The sequence below is a fragment of the Pantherophis guttatus genome, chromosome 5 (genome assembly GCF_059756535.1).
Source record: "Pantherophis guttatus breed Tessera chromosome 5, ASM5975653v1, whole genome shotgun sequence".
In the NCBI taxonomy this organism is placed as follows: domain Eukaryota; kingdom Metazoa; phylum Chordata; class Lepidosauria; order Squamata; family Colubridae; genus Pantherophis; species Pantherophis guttatus.
Genome location: NC_142067.1, coordinates 16,504,781 through 16,526,248, shown reverse-complemented (window position 1 = coordinate 16,526,248; position 21,468 = coordinate 16,504,781). Strand labels below are relative to the sequence as shown.

At 41.0% G+C, this 21,468-nt stretch overlaps 1 protein-coding gene across 1 annotated transcript in view; it reads left to right on the top strand.

The window, feature by feature from the left end:
* PGR (progesterone receptor) overlaps positions 1-21,468 on the top strand; it is a 103,603-nt gene that overhangs the window by 42,456 nt on the left and 39,679 nt on the right. The window lies entirely within an intron of this gene.

The following is a 21,468-nucleotide window of genomic DNA, read 5'->3' as shown; positions in this document are numbered from 1 at the left end:
AGAGATAATCCTTGCTGCTGTTAAGACATCTAATATTAAATACATACTTCTTAAATCAAATATTTCCTCACATTATCCCCAATAAAAACAGTTCAGGTTTAAAATCTACTTGTTTCTCTATTATCTTTTCAAGTCATCTGTGTATTTTTGCCCCAATTTTTTTTTGCTTTAACACAGGTCTACCACATACGATAAAATGTGCCCATTTATTTTTATTACATTTCCAACATTTGCTAGACATATTTTTAAACATTTTAGCTAACCTAGCAGGTGGTAAATGCCATCTATAAAACGTTTTATATAAATTTTCTTTATAAGAAATTGCCATTGTTAATCTGTAGTTCCTTTCCCATAAATTTTGCCATTTCTTTAGCTCTATGTTATAGCCAAAGGTTTTTTCCCCCCATTATACCACTGTGTCTTTTATTTGTTCATCCTCCATTTTTAAATTTAGTAAGAAGTTATATACCTTCTCAACAGGACACAAGAACAGTTTTTTCCCAAATGCCATCACTCTGCTAAACAAATAATTCCCTCAACACTATCAAACTATTTACTAAGTCTGCAGTAATATTAATCTTCTCATCATTCCCACCACCCGTCTCCTTCCACTTATGACTGCATGACTGTAACTTTGTTTCTTCTATCCTTGCGATTTATATTGATATTGATCCTGTAGTACAGTGGACTAAAGCACTGTTATTAACATCTGCTGCTTGCAATTACTGCAAGTTCAAATCTCACCAGGCTCAAGGTTGACTCAGCCTTCCATCCTTTCAAAGGTAGGTAAAATGAGGACCCAGATTGTGGGGGCAATAAGCTGACTTTGTATTAATATACAAAAGTATGAAGGCTACTGCTTAACGCATTGTAAGCCACCCTGTGTCTCCGGAAAAGGGCGGCATATAAATTAAAAAAGCAAAAAAAAGCAAAGCAAAAAGCATATTGTTTCCTGATTGCTTATTTGTACCCTATGATTATCATTAAGTGTTGTACCTTATGATTCATGACGAATGTATCTTTTCTTTTAATGTACACTGAGAGCGTATGCATCAAGACAAATTCTTGTGTGTCCAATCACACTTGGCCAATAAAGAATTCTATTCTATTCTATTCTATTCTATTCTATTCTATTCTATTCTATTCTATTCTATTCTATTCTATTCTATTCTATTCTATTCTATTCTATTTTATTCTATTCTATTCTATTCTATTCTTTAGTTTTTCATCAGAGTTCAACAGTATCTTATCAAAAACTGTTTGTCCTTGGCACTTGGAAACTTTTGATTCATGGAGCAAGATCCACAAATATCTCCTGAATTAAAGGCACCACTTAACAAGATCAGAATACTTGGGCTAGATGAACCCTTTAGGTCTTGCTCGATGACCCATTCTGTTGTCTCTAACTCTTAGTTCTTGTGATTCACTTGAATCTTGATAGATTCAATTTACTTGGGCACTTTCAAACAAAATGAAATTCAATGGTGGAAAAAGTAAGGTTCTACATTTAGGCAAGAAAAACCAAATGCACAGGTACAGTATATGTGGTACCTTGCTCAATAGTAGTAATTGTGAGAGGGATCTTGGAGTCTTAGTGGACAACCATTTAAATATGAGCCAGCAGTGTGCAGTAGTTGCCAAAAAAGCCAACACAATTCTAGGCTACCTAAACAGAGGGATAGAATCAAGATCACATGAAGTGTTAATACCACTTTATAATGCCTTGGTAAGGCCACCCTTGGAATACTGCATCCAGTTTTTGTCGCCATGATGTTAAAAAGATATGGAGACTCTAGAAAGAGTGCAGAGAAGAGCAACAAAGATGATTAGGGGACTGAAGGCTAAAGCATATCATGAACGGTTGCAGGAACTGGCTAAATCTAGTTTAATGAAAAGAAGGACTAGGGGAGACATGATAGCAGTGTTCCGATATCTCAGGGGCTGCCACAAAGAAGAGGGAATCAAGCTATTCTCCAAAGCACCTGAGGGCAGGACAGGAAGCAGTGGGTGGAAACTAATCAAGGAGAGAAGCAACTTAGAACAAAGGAGAAATTTCCTGACAGTTAGAACAATTAATCAGTGGAACAACTTGCCTGCAGAAGTTGTAAATGCTCCAACACTGGTAGTTTTTAAGAAGATGTTGGTTAACCATTTGTCTGAAGTGGTGTAGGGTTTCCTGCCCAAGCAGGGGGTTGGACTAGAAGACCTCCAAGGTTCCTTCCAACTCTGATTCTATTCTATTCTATTCTATTCTATTCTATTCTATTCTATTCTATTCTATTCTATTCTATTCTATTCTATTCTATTCTATTCTATTCTATTCTATTCGTCTCTAGTCTAATCTAGTCTAGTCTAGTCTAGTCTACAACAGTTCATTTAATGACCATTCAAAGTTACAACAGCCCTGAAAAAAGTGATTTAGGACCATTTTTCACACTTACGACTGTTGCAGTATCCCCAGACTTCACCTGATCAGAATTCAGACACTTGGCAACTGACTCGTATTTATGATGGTTACAGCATCCTGGAATCATGTGATCCCCTTTTGTGATCTTCTGGCAAGCAGAGTCAATGGGGAAACCAGATTCACTTAGCAACTATGTTACTAACTGAACAGCTGCAGTGTTTCACTTAACAGTTAAGAGCTGCGGTGGCGCAGCAGTTAGAATGCAGAACTGCAGGCTACTCCTGCTGACTGCTAGCTGCCTGCAGTTTGGCAGATCGAATCTCACCAGGCTCAAGGGTGACTCAGCCTTCCATCCTTCCCAGGTGGGTAAAATGAGGACCCAGATTATTGGGGGGGGGCAAGAGGCTGACTCTGTAAACCGCTTAGCGAGGGCTGTGAAGCACTGTGAAGCAATATATAAGTCTAAGTGCTATTGCTAACAACTGTGGCAAGCAAAGTCGTAAAATGGGGTAAAACTCACTTAACAAATGTTTTGCCTAACAACAGAAATTTGGGGCTCGGTTGTGGTTGTAAGTCAGGGTCTACTGTACGTGCTGCAGTACCATTTGCTTTGCACAAAAGTCCCACCCAGTGGCATGTATCATAGATTGGGATGATACCATGCAAAACCTGTAATTATGACTTGCATAATTTTGTTTGTTTATTTATTTGTTTAATTTATTTATTTAATTTATTACATTTATAAGGCCACCCATAACCAACTCTGGGCAGCTCCCAAACCTGGCATGGAATGCAAGTGTGTTTTACATACTACTTGGGTGATTTATTATTAGTTTGATTTATATGCCGCCCTTCTCCGGAGACTCAGGGCGGCTTACAATGCTTTTAAGCAATAGCCTTCATACTTTTGTATATACCTGCTTAGTAGGGCTTTTGGCCCCCCCTAAGCGGTGTTCTATTTTTATAAAAAGTCAGCTTATTGCCCCCACAAACCGGGTCCTCATTTTACCTACCTCGAAAGGATGGAAGGCTGAGTCAACCTTGAGCCTGGTGAGAAGTGAACTCGCAGTAATTGCAGGCAGCTGGCAGCTAAATACTACTTTAACAGCAGCAGTTTAGTCCACTGCACCACCAGGCTCATAACAATGACATGGAGGATGACATCATCCTCCATGTATTATCTTTTCCTCCCACCTGTCCTGCTTCGGATGCCCCTGATCCTGTAACAGGCATTGACCCCATTATATATTACAGTGCATGAAAACTATCACGCAAAACTGAAAGGCGGCATATTGATCTGCCTATTCCATTGGAACTTAACCTGTATTAGCAAACACATAACTGGTGAAAAACTCAAAGGTCTTGAAGATATATTCAGTCGATGTGCTGGCCTGTATCATAAACTCAAGTTTTATGTGGGTGGGTGGGTAGGTTTAGCTGAAGAAAGTGTTTAATCAATTTTAAAAATCAAAATTAATTGCAATTAAATTAGAAGTCATTGCATTTCCAGTTTAAAAGGAGAAGCTTTATACATCGGAATGATAGTCGTTATAAACAAATCGAATCTACAATAAATGCAGGTGTTTATTTGCTGGATTCATACTCTTATTTCCTGCTCTGTTAGAAGGCCTATGTTCAAGTGCTGGCCAGCCATCTTGCAAAAAATAAATAAATAAATAAAATTCATTTTCCTCCATTGGTTCTCATCCCCTCTCCAAACTGATTAAGCCTACTCAGACTATTAAGCATGCTCAGTTTTCATTAGATTTTGGAATATTTTCCCTTCCAAGTTCTTTTTACATATTTAAATAATGCTGCAGGTCTTCTGGGCACATACTGACATGACACTTCCTTGTTCATGGATGATCTTGTTTTGACTGCAGAAGAAATAAATTCTCGGAAAATAAAATCTAGTACAGGTAGTCGTCGAAGTTAGAACGTCACTGACATATGACCATTTTTCAGACTTACAACATTGCAGCATCTCCACAGTCACATAATCAGAATTCAGGTGCTTGGCAACTGACGCTTTTCCAAGTGTCAACTTGGAAAACTTTCTGGTTTTTATTTGAAGACATTTCGCTTCTCATCTAAGAAGCTTTGTTCTCTATAATTCCAGACTTTAGGAGCTCAAATCAAAGACAAAAGGCAGATTCCTGTTGACCGCAAGGAAAGTTCCTAACGGTAAAAGTTGTCTATGAGTGTGATCTATTGAGGAAGAGCCTTGGTGGCGCAGCAGACTAAAGTGCTGTTAAGTAGCACCAGCTGCCTGCAATTACTGCAAGTTCAAATCTCACCAGGCTCAAGGTTGACTCAGTCTTCCATCCTTTCGAGGTAGGTAAAATGAGGACCCAGATTGTGGGGGCAATAAGCTGACTTTGTATAAAAAAGAACACCACTTAGGGAGGGGCGAAAGCCCTACTAAGCAGGTATATACAAAAGTATGAAGGCTATTGCTTAACGCATTGTAAGCCGCCCTGAGTCTCCGGAGAAGGGCGGCATATAAATCGAACCAATAAATAAATACAATAAATAAATATCGAGGAAATATCTCTAAGTAGAAATTGTATTTTGTGTGGTGTTCTAATTTCGATTCTGGCCCTGCACAGCGGGTTGAAATGGAAGGCCTCCGTGGTTCCTTCCCAAACTGTAATTCTGCTCTTGCAAGGTTGATTTGGATATTGGACACAAGAGACTGGATTTTCTTCTAAATGGCTTTTGGGTTATAGATAGTCCTCCTTTCCATTAAAACCTGAAGACTGAGATATTACAAAATCCAGAGCAGATTTTAAACATCGTTACTATAGATTGTCCCTTTAATATGAAGTTGTTGATTGTCTTTTGAAATGGTTTATTATGTATTTATCAAAATTCTGGCTTCTTTTTTAGTACTGTTTGGAATCGCTGGCCTCTGTTTAACATAACAATCGTGCTGCTTTCTTAAAATGTCTGGGTTAGCTTGTTTCTGAAGTATTATATGTTTTACGATTACCCAAACTGTCTTCTGAAGCCTATGCCTCAGACTACAAGTAAGTAAATAAATCAGTCTGATTTGCTAGCTTGAAATCTGAGCAGTCCATTTTGTCGATTATTAATCCTAACTAGCACCTCCAGGAAAGCACGCTTTCTTTTAATGATTTTTAAAGCCGAAAACAGCAACATTTTCTCTGTCTGGTACAATCTGGCTGAGATTCCCCCCCCCCCAAAACTCAAATCGTTTGGGACTAATTGTTCAATTACTGCATGCAGGTAGTCCTTGATTTATGCCCACAATTAAGCCCAAAATTTCTGTTGCTAAGTGAGACATTTGTTTAGTGAATGTTGATGATCTTCCTTGCCATAGTTGTTAATTTTGATTCTGAATTTTGATCACGTGACCATGGGGATGCTGTAACGATCATTAAGTGTGAAAACAGTCATAAGTCAATTTTTTTACTCTCCGTTGTAACTTTGAACGATCACTGAACGAACTGTTTTAAGTCAAGGGCTACCTGTATTGAAATGAGCAATGTCTTGTTTTTCTTCCCTATTTTGGGATAGAAAATTAAACAAGGCCAGGAAGAGTAAGATTTTCTAGACAAATTTAAAGTTGGGAGGTAAGAATTTAATACATGGACAAAGAGCTCAGGATCTCTCTCTCCCTGTCTCTGTCTCTGTCTCTCTGTCTCTCTGTCCCTCCCTCCCTCCCTCCCCCTCTCTCTCAGTGGTGGGATTCATTTTTTTTTATTACCGGTTCTGTGGGCGTGGCTTGGTGGGTGTGGCAGGGGAAGAATACTGTAAAATCTCCATTCCCTCCCCACCCCAGGGGAATGTTACTGCAAAATCCCCATTTCCTCCTGATCAGCTGGGACTCGGGAGGCAGAGAATAGATGGGGGCGGGACCAGTCAGAGGTGGTATTTACCGGTTCTCCGAACTACTCAAAATTTCCGCTACTGGTTCTCCAGAACTGGTCAGAACCTGCTGAATACCACCTCATCTATCTATCTATCTATCTATCTATCTATCTATCTATCTATCTATCTATCTATCTATCTATCTATCTATCTACCTCTACCTCTACCTCTACCTCTACCTCTACCTCTACCTCTACCTCTCCAAACACAAACACATATCACACAAACAAACACACAGATTTTTTTTTTAAAGAATGGCTTGCTTGTAGATAGGTGAAACACTATTCTTATAGTCCATAGTCACCAGTTTCTGGATTGATCAAGTGACCCATATAATTTTGGATAGACACAATAACTTTCCAATAAACTTTTCAAGATTGGAAACAGAGGAGAAAGACTGAAAAATCACACATTCATTTCTTTCTGTGTTGCAAATTGACCACCAGGGAAAGTGAGAAAAAAACAGACTTCACACTGTATCATCTTTACCTGTTCCTCAACAGGCATATTCGTGTGTGTGTACGCACATAAATTGTATATGGCACTTATACAAAAAATTCCTTTTTTCCCCCAACTTCCAGGGCATGGAAGAAAAGCGATTGTTGGATTGTTGTTCGTTGTCTCATCCAAAATTAAAATTATTTTGTCAAAATAATAATAACAATCCTAAAACATTTTCTTGGCTTTTCTCCAGTGATATTATTATTTTTAAAAAATAAGGCAGAGATGATTACAAAAGCACAGTTTAATGGTGTAATGCTTTTAAATTATAACATGGGTTCATTTGTTCTTAATCTTTCACATTTATCCACTTAATCTCAATTAAATGAACTTCCTTATTATTGGTCGTATTTAGCTAGCTTTTGGCTTTAAAAAGAAACAACGAAAACTTCCATATAATACTTATAATCAATATCACCACCATTAGCAACAATCAATTGAACATCATGGAAAAGCCATACAGAAAATGTAATGGGCAAGCCAAAACTCCAATCTCCAAGTTTAACGTTCCTCAACATAAATTTATGTAAGGTGTTCCATATTATCTTTTATTAATTTTAGTAATAAAGCTAAGCACACCCAAATGAAATAACTGCAAATTCTTACTTTGTTTATACTGATCAATCTTCATTTATTCTTCATTTAATTATGGTTTGAATTTTAGATTGTAAGTTCTGGATTGTAAGGTCTGAGGTTATGTTCTTATATCTTCTATTTTGATGCTATGAATAGCAGTAACATTGTCCTTTTTTATTAACAACTAACATAATCGACATGCTGCAAGGATATGAGATTTAAATCATTTGAACATTGAAAGGTAAAGACAAGTTCTAATGAACATTGATATGACTGAATAACAGCACCTGATTTTACTGATTTTATTGTATTTGATTCAGATATTTGTCTGATTTGTTTTAACTAAGATTCGTAAACCTGCCATGTTTTGGGGCTTGTAAATATTTCTTTTAGTAGTTAATATTATTAACATTGATCTCAGTTATGAGTAAAATTCTATTTTAAAATAGCATATAAAAGAGAATCCTACTTTCCCCCCGTATCATTAGTCTCCAGAGGAAAGACAAAGTGCTTTAGAAAATAAATGATTAAATCAGTGAATAATATCCTAGAGAGAAGAGGTAGATCACAGAGGAAAAAATATGACTAGATGTCCTATAGGTGTTATTGACATCCCAAAGCTATTGATTGACTTGCTGTTGGTGGAATTCTCATGGAATATAACTATATCTTCAGGCTGAACAGTATCTGATTTTTAAAGAACTATGAAGGAAAACTGATAAAAGTCATTATCTACTCATATCAAGTAGCCATGGTGGTGCAGTGGTAAGAATGCAACATTGCACGCTAACTCTGCCCACTGCCAGCAATTCGATCATGACTAGCTCAAGGTTGACTCAGCCTTCCATCCTACCGAGGTAGGTAAAATGAGGACCCAGATTGTTGAGGGCAATATGCTGACTCTGTAAACCGCTTAGAGAGGGCTGTAAAGCACTATGAAGCGGTACAGGTAATCTTTGAGTTACAACAGTTCACTCGCTTTGCTTGTGCACGCCGGCATCTGCACATGTGCAAAGCCTTCTGTGCATGCGCAGAGGCTGAAAAACGGTGCAAAAAAGGGATGTCATGATGTCCGCGTGGGTGGGCAGGGCTTCGCGCAGTCAGCCTACCATATCGCGCGATCCGGTAGGAACCGGCTGAATTTCATCCCTGGTGTGGTTGTAAGTGAAGGATGACCTGTAGGCTAGAAACCAGGCCTTGGTCATAAAAGACAGCTGGAATCCCTTGAGTCAATCCTTCTCAGCCCTAGGAAGGAAATTGTCAGCGTTCCGAGTAACATCCGCAAAATTCAGAACTCTGAAGTTAGATTAAATTCCTCAAAAAACATGTTTATTGAATACATCATATCAGCACAGCCAGTAAAAGCCAACTCTGAAAGTTCCCTGGTTTTTCCCTAATTAAAGGAGCAAATATTTCCTTCCCCAGATGTTGCTGGTCACATTGTCCAATGAAAGTAGCTGGTAGGCTGCTTGGTCATTCTTCTCTTCCTTCAACTGCCACCTGTTGGGATGACCTTGGTTTCCACAAGAAAACTTTTTGTTTTGACTATTAGCCAGCCTATCTACTCCCTCTCCCTTCCCCCTCTCAGTGATCATGGCAACTATGAGGCAGCACAAGATGGCTTCAGCCAGGCTCACTTCAAAACTGCAAGGATTTGTCCAGGCTGTTGCCAAGAATCAACATTGATTTGAAAACGCACACACATCCCGATGTTCTTTTAGCACATTTTATCAGCCTTGGGATCCTACTAGGATTTTCAGTCTGGGGACTTCAGGGCACATAGCAGGGGTGAAATCCAGCAGGTTCTGACAGGTTCTAGAGAACCGGTAGCGGAAATTTTGAGCAGTTCGGATAACCAACAGCGGAAATTTTGAGTAGTTCGGAGAACCGGCAAATACCACCTCTGGCTGGCCCCAGAGAGGGGTGGGAATGGAGATTTTGCAATACCTTTCCCCCCGGAGTGGGGAGGGAATGGGGATTTTGCAGTATCCTTCCCCTGGAGTGGGGTAGGAATGGAGATTTTGCAGTATCCTTCCCCTGCCATGCCCACCAAGCCATGTCCACCAAGCCACACCACGCCAACCAAGCCACGCCCACAGAACCGGTAGTAAAAAAAAATTGGATTTCACCACTGCCACATAGTGAGGCTAGAATGTCAGGAACAGGCAGAATGAAATTTTTGGGTCCTTATTTGTATTTCTGTGATTTTTGAGGGATTTCAGAGCAGAGTTCCTAAAGTTTCTGGCTTCTGTGGACTGGTGGTGGTGGTGGATGGTTTGTGTTTGTGCAAACAGCCGGCAAGCGTGCACATGCAGCTCCATTTGTGCAAGCGGCATGCACACACACTTGCTGCTCACGCAACTGGAGCACACATGCACATGCCCACTCATAAGGATGGGCGTGCATGCACGCATGCTTGCCAGCCATTTCCACGGCTCAGTTGCAAATCCCTTACAGCCAGTGGTGGGTTGCTCCCGGTTCGGCCCGGTTTGGGCGATCCGGTAGTGGTGATGATGTGACGTCAGCGAATTGGTTCTCTATGATTGGGAGCTGGGCCCTCCTGCCCGTCCCCGCGTTATACCTACCTTTATTTGTCATTTTTTAGCCCAGCTGATAGGCGCGGCAGAGTGGATTGCTGCGCCTCAGCTGGGCAGAAATCTAACGCGTGTGTGCAAAGAGAACCGTGGTAACACCGGTTGGAACCCACCACTGCTTACGGCCCACTAGTGAGTGGCGGTCCACAGGTTGGGGGGCTCTGTTTTAAAGGACAAAACTGGCATTTTAATTGGAGTAATATTTATGTTTGCAGAGTTTAAGACCGCCCCGCCCCCCATTTCCTGTTTACCCCCTCCCATCCTTCAGGACTTCAAACTGTATTTTTACATATTTATAAATCCACAGAATTTGTGAATTGGTGAGAAAGCCAATTCTCACACAGGCACAGGCTAACAGTGTGATACCTGACAAGCCCGTCACTTGGTTCCTTTCCACTTTCCCTGTTGGATTATATTTGTGGTAGCATCATTTTCAAATGCAGTAAATCTCAATTGGTTGATTTTAAAAATCAGCCTTCTGTCTATAATTTGGTCTGAAGACGCGTTAAAAAAATATAGATAGCTTCTCCAAGAGATAAATGATTTCCAGCTAACCCATGAGACTAATATTTAATTTCAAAAGTTAATTAAGTGTGAATGTAATTACTGAGCTATGGAATGTATAACATTAGAAAAGCAATTTCACTAACCTGATTTAAAACTCTTGATTAATGTTTTTCCCTACATATGTGCATTTACACTGCAATTCAGTTATAACATTCACAAATTGTAGTGTGCGCAAGGAGATATAGATGAGTTGTTAAAAGTCTGTTCAATAGAGTTAAAATATGAGCTAATAATGCAAGAAACTGGCTGTAAGCTTAAATCGTTATTAAAGGAAATTACAGCAATTGTGAACAGAATGGGGGAAAGATTAATGTGTTTAAAACATCAGTAGTTCAAATAAGTTATTTAATACATTTCTCAGCAAGTGGGATGTGAAAGGAATTTATCACTTCTCCATATTCCAGGTTTTAGAAAACAAAAACAGGAAATACATATGAGCCGCGGTGGCACAGTGGTTAGAGTGCGGTACTGCAGGCTACTTCTGCTGATCACTGGCTGCCAGCAGTTTGGCAGGTCGTATCTCACCAGGCTCAAGGTTGACTCAGCCTTCCATCCTTCTGAGGTCAGTAAAATGAGGACCCAGATTGTTGGGGGCAATATACTGTCTCTGTAAACCACTTAGAGAGGGCTGTAAAGCACTATGAAGCGATATATAAATCTAAGTACTATTGCTATTGCTATATTACATGACAAATGAAATTGGTTTCTAATTCTAACCAGTGGTTAGAATTCGGTTCCGCTAAGCCGGTAGCGGTGACAATATGATGTCACCGAAATGGTTCTGCCCCCCACCCCCCACCCCTGTTATTCTTACCTTTTATTTGGCCCCACCCCCAATCTATTGCTGCCTCCTGAGTCCCAGCTGATGGGCTATAAGGAAAAAAACTGTTTAAACTCTTGCCGCGGGGCTTCAAAGGGCCGCCCTACAGCTGATCAGTGGTAAAAGGCAGTTTGGTGATAGACCAGTGCCTCCAAAAACAAATGAGTAGACCGGTGCCTGCAAAAATAAATGGCTAGACCAGTGCCTGCAAAAAATAAATGGGTAGACCGGTACAGCTCTGCAAGCAGTTAAAAGCCTGGTAGACCAGTACCTCTGCTAAATACTAAAGAATTGTCACATGACCATCAAGCCACACCCACAAAATAAGCCACGCCCACAGAACCAGTAGTAAAAAATTTAGAACCCACCCCTGATTCTAACCAAATAAATTATAGTCTATGTATACATTTAAGCTGGTAACATGGATCAATTACCATATTTTTCAGAGTATAAGACGCACCTTTTCCCCCCAAAAAAGAGGGTGAAAATCTGGCTGTGTCTTATACTCTGAATATAGCCCCACCCAGCTTCTCAAATGGAGGTTTCAGAGGCTGAAAAAAGCATCAGAAATGAAGCTTCAGAAAAGAAGCCCCCAAACAGAGCTTCAAAAGAAGCCCCCAAACAGAGCTTCAGAGGCCTTTTTTCTGAAGCTGTTTCGGAGGCTTTCAGAGGCAGAAAAGAAAGTTTTTTTTTCTGAAACAAAGTTTCAGAGGCAGAAAAAAAAGCAAAAAAAAAAAAAAAAGCAAGGCACAGAGCTCACAACCAATGAACCTGTTGCTAAAATTCACCTCTGGGAACAGCTGTTTCAAAGTCCTTAACACCCTTTGCTACACTCAACTAGCATAATTTAAATTTCTGTTTTAAAACATGCTTCAGAAATGACATATCTTCATTCAGCAGGACATCCCAAATCCATTGTTGTTTTTGTTATTTTACAGTAATGTTTATTTTTATCAATATCAATGTTATTAATCATTAGTATTCATTATAAATATTAATTCTTCCTATTACTTTATTTTGTATATATATATTTAGTAATATGTTGTGCATTTTGGAATAACAAGTCTGCAAGGTTTTCATTCCTATGTGCATACATATTCTTTGAATATATACTACAGGTGGCAAACGAGAAGCCTTTTTCTTTGAGTTTCTGGCATTGTGTAATTGGTGAGGATGGAGGCAGTTTATGAAGCCCTGCTATCAGATGTGAACCTCCTGTCTCAACAAGTCTATTGTCTGATGAACAATCTTTATCTCTTAAGAAAATTTATAGGGCCGCCCATTCCCTCATGATGACTGTAGTCAGTTTACAGAAATGAAACCGAATGTGAAACCCAACAGGCCTCTGTCCCCGTGGTGACAACAATCAAACTTACCATTTGATGGCAGGGGTGAAATCTACTTACCTTCCCTACTGGTTCGGAAGTGCATGCGCCATCTTCACGCCCGATTTTGGATCCTCTGCGCATGTGCAAAACCTTCTGCGTATGCGCAGAGGGTAAAAAACAGGTTACTTCCTGGTTGTCCGGGAGGGTTGGCAGAGCCTCGTGCTGCTGCCACTATCGGTTAGTGCCACCGCCGCTAATGGTTCGCCTGAACTGGAACGAACTGGTAGCATTTCACCCCTGCTTGATGGGCTCCATGTCATCTGTGTCCCCCAGGCCTGCTGGCAAAGACACGCCTTCAGAGCCTTTCAAAACAGTATCAAATCGGGGCCAATCTTATTTCTATACGGATGTTTCACAGAGATGGATCTCCTTAAGAGAGGGGACTCATAACATATCCTGCCTCCCCTGAAATTTGCCTCATTCAAAGAAAAGGAACTTGAGGGTAACCCAGCTTCTTTCTTCCTTCCTTCCTTCCTTCCTTCCTTCCTTCCTTCCTTCCTTCCTTCCTTCCTTCCTTCCTTCCTTCCTTTCTTTTTTCTTTCTTTCTTTCTTTTTTCTTTCTCTCTCTCTCTCTCTGTTTCTTTCTCTCCTTCCTTCCTTCCTTCTTTCCCTCCCTCCCTCCCTTCCGTCCTTTTCTTTCCTTCCTTCTTTCTCTCCCTCCCTTCCTTTTCCTTCCTTCTTTCCCTCCCTCCCTCCTTCCCTCCCTTTTCTTTCCTTCCTTTTCCTTCCTTCCTTCTTTCCCTCCCTCCCTCTCTCCTTTCTTTCTTTCCCTCTCACTCACTTTCTTTCCCTCCCTCCCTCCCTTTTCCTTCCTTCCCTCCCTCCCTCCCTCCCTTTTCCTTCCTTCCTCAAAGCAGCAACAAAATGCTGATCTTCATTCCTATTTTATTCCTCAGGTGCTTCTACTGAAGCTTTGTGCCCCTTTTCCCAACCTGACACTTTCCAAATGCGTTCATGTTGTAATTCTCAGAATGTCAAGCTAGCATGGATTAAAGCGTTGGCATGCTTTCTGAGAATGCAGACAATTGTAATCCTAACACATCCTCCAGACAGCAAAAGAGAGCGAGAATGAAGAGAAGTTGCCAGGGGAAATCCTTTTCCATGAAATCATAACAAGGATCAAATTTCAACCGCCTCCTGTTTTTGACCTGCAGCATATCAATCATCCCTAGTTTAGTCATCCTTCTTCTAAATTATATTTGAATCACCTGCAAAAAAAGATAAAGGGGATTAGATAATTGCTTATGTACTAAAAGTTTGTGTAAAAATGTACACATCATATATTTGTTCGTATGTTTAGATGAACAGCCTTTCAATCTTTCTCAAGTCATTTTCAAACACATATAGGATTGATTAAACTTTTTTTTAAAGTACCTTGACATTTATTTGCTTATCAAAACAATATGAAATTGGTTGGTTCTGTGTATTTGGGAGTCTAAAATTCAGAGAAAACCTTCGGTCAGTTCAGTCCAACCTTTCTGCCTGTAACTGAGCAGAGAACTGCCAGCCAATCTGCCATCGTTGCTGTCATTCATGATGGCCAATGAGAATGTGTCTTGGGCTGCTCCTCTGTTTCTATTGGACCTCAGCAGGCTGGTGTTCCCTCTCTTCTCTGACTATGTATTTCTGCATTTGTTTATCCTTGTTTCTCCAAGAATGATTAGAGTTATTTTGAGTGGAAAAAAAGGACCAGGAGATTCGTTGTTAGAACATGTTTGAGAAGGCATCAACACCCTTGCCAATCATTCTCACAGCAATCCCCCATTCCTGCATAGGTAAAGGTAAAAGTTCCCCTCGCACATATGTGCTAGTCATTCCTGACTCTGGGGGGGTGCTTATCTTTATTTCAAAGCCAAAGAGCCAGCGCTGTCCGAAGATGTCTCCGTGGTCATGTGGCTGGCATGACTAAACGCCAAAGGCACACAGAACACTGTTACCTTCCCACCAAAGGCGGTCCCTATTTTTCTACTTGCAATTTTTATGTGCTTTTGAACTGCTAGGTTGGCAGAAGCTGGGACAAGTAACGGAAGCTCATCCCGTTTCGCGGCACTAGGGATTTGAACTGCTGAACTGCCGACTTTTTGATCGACAAGCTCAGCGTCTTAGCCACTGAGCCACCGCATCCCTACTTACCAGGGGTGGGTTCTACTTACCTTTACTACCACCTCACAACAGGATCGTGCAAAGCTTCTGCGCATGCACAGATCGCTGATGACGACATCCGGGATGGTAGGTGGGGCCTCCCATCGGTTTTACTACCGGTTCTTGCGAACCGGTCCGAACTGGGGGCACCCTACCACTGCTACTTACGTCTCTCTTGCATAACCCCAGTGAATTATTATCATAAGGTCATAATGTTATAAATTTAGATGAATTGGGGGGGAGGAACAAATTTATATACCATACTGCAATATGTCCAAATTTCCTGGGCGAAGTTTTTTTCTTCCTCCTGTTTCAGGAAAGACTTTGACCTTTTCTGCCTCTTGCCCAGAGCTTTTTGCTAGTAACTCCCATTTCTGTTGCTTAGGCCAATTCCATCCTTTCCCCCTCACTAAGATTGATAAGGAGAAAATTGGCTGATTTACATGGGTGTGTCCTGTTTGGGGTTTCCTCAGAAGCTGCAGGCATCTTTCTGCAAGTGGCCACTCCCTCTGTCCCTGTCTGAATAGGGGTTGGGGTGAAGCATGTTAAAAGTCTTTGCTTCTTTGCTCCCAGGGAAGCTTCTAGCAATCTCTTTGCCCCTCTTCTCTCATTCAGGAAATGGCCGTTACCTATTCCCACTGTCACAACATTCTACCTTGATGTTGTAGGAAGTTAGCACCCACCCCTCTCTTAGGAAAATGAGATATTGTTGGAAATATTAAAAAGGGCAGAATATTTCCCCTAAAAGGGAGGCAGAAACTCAGCCCCCCCCCCTTGTCAATGGGCCATTAAGGCCTGAGCCGGTCTATTTTACATAACAAAGATCTATTCTCCTTCAGGCAGAGCCATAACAGGAATCCCAAAGCCCCTTCATTACATCATCACCCAGCAAGACACAACCAAACTTGGTTCTCAAAAACACAGCCTACAGAGTTGCCCCTGCATGGCCCCGTGGGAGTCTGACTACCAATCAAAATACAAGCTCAAATTCAAAAGCCCAGAGGGGGTATAAAACCGAGGCACTCTCAGCATCTCTTCCCTTTTTTTCTTCACCCAAGATCTTCAAGGCATGTGATCCTGTCCACCATTAAAACCATCTTTCCAAGCAGCCTCCATGTTTCCAGTGTCTTTCTCCCCACTTGGAACTGAACCCAGAAGGGTATTTCTTCCAACAATGTCTTACATCACCAGCTAGCAATAGCAATAGCAATAGCACTTAGACTTATATACCATTCCTTAGAGCTTTATAGCAGTTGCCCCCAACAATCTGGATCTTTATTTTACCATCCTTGGAAGGATGGAACATTGAATCAACCTCAATGTCAGAATCGAACTCCAGACTGTGAGCAGACTTAGCCTGCAGCAATGCATTCTAACCACTGCGCCACCAGCTCATGTGTCTTTGGGTCTTTCAACTCTTCTCCACCAGAAAAGCCGTTGAGATCCTAGAAAGAGTAGAGAAGAGCAACAAAGATGATTAGATGACTGGAGACCAAAACATACAAAGAACAATTGAAGGAATTGTGTATGTCTCATTTAATGAAAAAAAGGACCAGGAGTGACATGATAGCAGTCTTCCAATATTTGAGGGGCTGTCACAGAGAAAAGGGGGAGTCAGCCTAGTCTCCAAAGCACCTAAGAGCAGGACAAGAAGTGCAAAAGCTTAATGAAGAAAAATCCAGCCTAGAATTCAGAAATTTCCTGATGATGAGAACAATTAACCAGTGGAATGGCTTGTCTCCAGAAGTTGTGGATATTTAAGAAGTGATAGAATCTCTTGCTTGAGAGGTGGACCAGAAGACCTCCAAGGTCCCACCTCTGAAATTCTGTAATTCTTTACAGCTCAAACTACAACTCGGATGAAACCCCAACACTTAGATTTGGCCAAGCTGCACCAAAGCTATCCTGAACTTATTCTTCCTTTTTCATCTTTCTTTTTCTGCTGACTCTTACCACTAAAATGCACATGACACACCTAGCATGCAAAGAATTCCACAATCTGGCACTTTTCCTTAAGCCATCATGGCATTATTGCAGGAATCGGAAGGTGAGAAGTGAAGCGAAGTAAAGCAAAAATCCTCATCAATGGAAATACTATGCTCATATAGTATTTCCATTTCTGAAGTCTTTTTACAAGTCACAATTGCATTGGCCCAATTGTGTGATCAGTGGCAGTGCAGGCAAATATTTCCTCAATCTAAAGAGTGCATCATTGTTTTCAAGAGTCCTAATACTACTCCCAAGTGAACTCAGGTAGTTTCTTCAAATACATAGAGAGATCTTTAGATCGGCATTTATCAACCTTGACAACATAATGTGTGAACTTCGACTCCCAGAATTTCCCAGACAGAAAGATTTTAGATCGCTGAGATTTGATGCAGAATGAATATTTTTCTTTGTTCCTGAATTGTAGAATGAATCGTTCTTCTTTTGTAATATCGCAGTGGGTTGAAAATGGTCCAGAATCTCCATTAGTCCAATGGAAACTGCCAGATTTGTTGACTTGATGTTGCCTTGCCTTGTCTGGGTTTGAAAACTCAACTCGAGAGTGGTGGTTTTAATATTTTATTTTGGCTGCGCAGCATCTGGATTCAAAGAGCTGGAAGAGATTCAGAACATGAATGAGTGGGTATATATAGTTTGACAGGAATATTCTAAAGCAGCTGCATCTCTTCTGGACTCCCAGGATTTCTCAGCCAATAACATATCTCAGAATTGCCAAGTTTGAAAAATACTGATTTAGATATTCTCTGAAGTGAACATCTGAACTAGCGTTTTTCAAACTTGGCAATTTTGAGATGTGGTGCATCCGTTCCCACCATTAAAGCTTCAGGCAGCCAACATGCTCTTCAAATCACAGTTTGCCATTAGTTTTAACTTAATGGTTCCATTCTTTCTACACATATAAACCTTGAGTTGATCCTTTTAGGATTTTTTTCAAATATCCTCATCAAATGAGTTACGTTACATGGCTCTTGAAAATGCTTTTTTCGTGCCTGGTTCCGTATTTATAAAAATCTTCTTGGAAACGTGGACTACTTTGACGTTTTGCCATTCTAGATGAGGACTTTTGATCTTTACAGGGCTTTAAAAGAAATGATTAAATTGAAAATAAATCTGTACAATGGTGGATGTTGCCTGACAGTTTGAAGATATTATTCTTTTCCATTGCAGTTAGTTTATGTTGAATCAAATGTTCTTGTTTACATTAGTTATCATTGATACTTTTATCATTGTAAGCCACATTGTTGGGAAATGTCAGGTTGACTTATGACCACCGTTGCAGGGGTGGGTTCTACTTACCTTTACTACCGGTTTGCAGCGGGGCCGCGCGCACATGTTTGCTTCGCTTGCGCGTGTGTGCTCTTCTGCACAAGCGCATTTTGATGACGTCGGGGTCAGTGGGCGGAGCCTCCCGCCAGTTTTACTACCGGTTCTATAGAACCGGTACGAACCGGGAGCAACCCACCACTGCACTGTTGAGTTCAGAATTTCCATTGCTAAGTAAGGCAATTGTTAAATGAATTGTGCTCAATTTTATGACATTTCTGCCATTATTAAATGAATCACCTTTTATAATCACAACAACAAGCAGTTGTTAAATGAATTATGTGGTCATTAAGGAAATCCAGCTTCTTCCATTGACATTGTTTGTCATAAGCCAGCTGCGAGGGTTGCAAAATGGCAATCTTATGACCCCGGTATGCTGGAACCGTGGTCAACAAATACCAGTTGTCAGGGTCCAAAATTTTGATCACATGACTGTGAGGATGCTGCAACGATCGTAAATGAGAGTTCTGATCAGAAGTCATTTTTCTCAGTGCTGTTGTAACTTCAAACAATTGCTAACCAGGTGGCTGTAAGGGCTACATGCATGCAAATAAAAAAAATGGTGTTAATAGATGGATTTGTTTCCCTTCATACCTTGTTAATTGCATTTTTGTACAACGTTCAGAATGAAAGCAGAGATTTCTTCAGAGAAAGTGACAATAAGAGAGGAAATAATAATTGGGCTAATTGATGGGAAGATTTGAGTTGTAGGAAAGGATGATACATGATTATGTTATTAGAGATGGAATGAGAGATGGGAAAGCTACACAAGCATCTGATCCAGTGGTAAAATCCAAACCGGTTTGCTACTGGTTTGCTAGCCGCACATGCGCACTGCGTGCCAAACACGTGCTGCATGCGCATGTGTAGTGCGCACCAAAAGGAGGCTTGGGAAGGTAAGTAGAAGTGAGGGGGGGGATCAACTGTGGCATGTGATGTAGTTCGCTAGAAAGCAGGATTTCCTGCTTTCTAGCAAAGCTAAACTGCGCTGCACAGCTGATTCCCCTGCTGTTCTACTTACCTTCCCAAGCCTCCTTTTGGCCCGTGCTGTGCACGCGCGCATGTGAAGTACACACCAAAAGGTGGCTTGGGAAGGTAAGTAGAACAGCGAGAGGGGAATCAGTTGTGGTGCGCGATTTAGCTTTGTTAGAAAGCAGGTTTCCTGCTTTCTAGCAAAGCTAAATCCCGCTGCACAGCTGATTGTCAGAAATACTGGTTCGGAGCTTTTTAAACTGCCAGTTCAATCAAACCGGTAGCTAACTACTGGTTCAACTTTTTTTTTACTACCGATTCACCCGAACCAGTAGTTTTTATCACTACTGGTTTGTCCGAACCGGAGCAATCCGGTAGCATTTCACCCCTGATTTGATCCCATCATGACCAAGTCAGCCTATCAACAGAGGCTGTGTTCCTCATTGTACTATTTTTTACCTCTTACCTGATTGCTGATTGGATGCCTCTTTTTGGTTCTAATAATGTCTAGCTTGTACAGCTGTTTCTTCCAAAGGGCATCCTGTTCTTGCAGCAATTTTCATGGAGAAAAGTGTGCTTAAAAGCAGCGGTCCCCAACTTTTCCAGCTTGATGGACTGGCAGGGTGGGGAGAGGGGAGAGGAGATGGTTCCATGTGAGCACGCACAACTCCATTTGCCCAAGTGGTGGGTGTGCGCACATGCCACGCATGCAAATGGAGCTGTGTGCACGGACATGGTCACCCACCACTTCCGTGGCCTGGGTCCAAATGAGCCGTGACCCAGGGATTGGGGACCCCTGCTTAAAAGTATTCTAAATGAGAGTAGAAAGGGAAGGCAAATGAAGTGGAAGATTATAAGCATGAAGACAAAGGCTGATAGGGATTAATCCAGTGGTGGGATTCAGCCAGTTCTCTCCAGATCAGGCAAACCAGTAGTGGCGACTGTGGGAGGCTCCGGCCACCTACCCGGATGTAATGCGCACCTACTGCACGTGCGCAGAAGGCCATATGCATGCGCAGACGAGGCCCGTGCATTCACATTTGCAAACCGATAGTGAAGGTAAATTAATCCCACCTCTGGATTAATCCACCATAGGAAGCCAAAGATCCATGTTTCTACCTGTATCTATAGAGAAAGACAACTATGGTCATTCCATTTTCACCTGCTCTCTTCCAACCCCAATCTTACATTGCACAAGATGGTATTTATCCAGAAACTCAATCTGTTCTATTTATGATGCCAGGGCTAACAAATTGGAGAAAAACTTTGCAGCTGTACTCAGCACATTATCAAAGATGAGCAAACATGCTAGTATTCCAACCTCCCCATTTGTTTTCTTCTGCCACCAGAATATTTAATCAGACCTATCTGTGGCTTACTTAGCGTTATCCGACATTGGGATCCCTGTTCTATTTGTCCCTTGACAAGCTAGAGTCACCACCCAAGAAGCCATAGTTATGGTTCTGACCTGTTTGGAGAGGAACAAGCCAAAGATAAGGTTTAAAGCTACATGAACCATGAACATTATTCCCAGGGCTGTTTTATTACTCTAGCAATCAGGCAGAACCAAGTGATCAAGCAGTGTGTATTACCATGTTTGCTATTCCTTGTTGAGATAAGGTTATAAAGAATTGGAAATAATCATTGTGTAGGAATGCAGCAAAGGGATCACACTTCCCTTATCAAATGTAGAACAATGATTTTTTTTCCCACAGCAGTGTTAAACATGCCTTCGAGGTTATATGAATAATTGGTTTTACTACCATCACTGTTTTTGTGAATGTATATCTCTATAATAATCCATCTCTTGGAATGAAAAAGGATTATTTTAAAAAAGAATAATTATACTGTCTTTCTCCCTTTTATCTCCATAACATCCATGTAGTACGTTTGGTTAAAAGATGATTATCTATGAGTCAGGAATTTGTGCCTGCTTAAACATAGTATGCAGCGGCTACTGCTAAATTTCTAAATCCCACATGCAGATAATGGCTGCAAGTAGCTTTGCAGTCTAAATGACATGGGACACAAAATAAAGAAAACTAGGGAATAGGAAAAGCAGCAAATACAGTGACCAATTCCTAAACCAATGGCATTTACAAAGTTCTTGAAATAAAATTATGAAGTGCCTGAAGAGCTATGGTGGCACAGGGGTTAGAAGTCAGTATTGCAGGCTGAATCTGCTGACTGCCAGGAGTTCAATCCTGAGCCGCTCAAGGTTGACTCAGCCTTCCATCCTTCTGAGGTCAGTATAATGAGGAGCCAAATTGTTGGGGG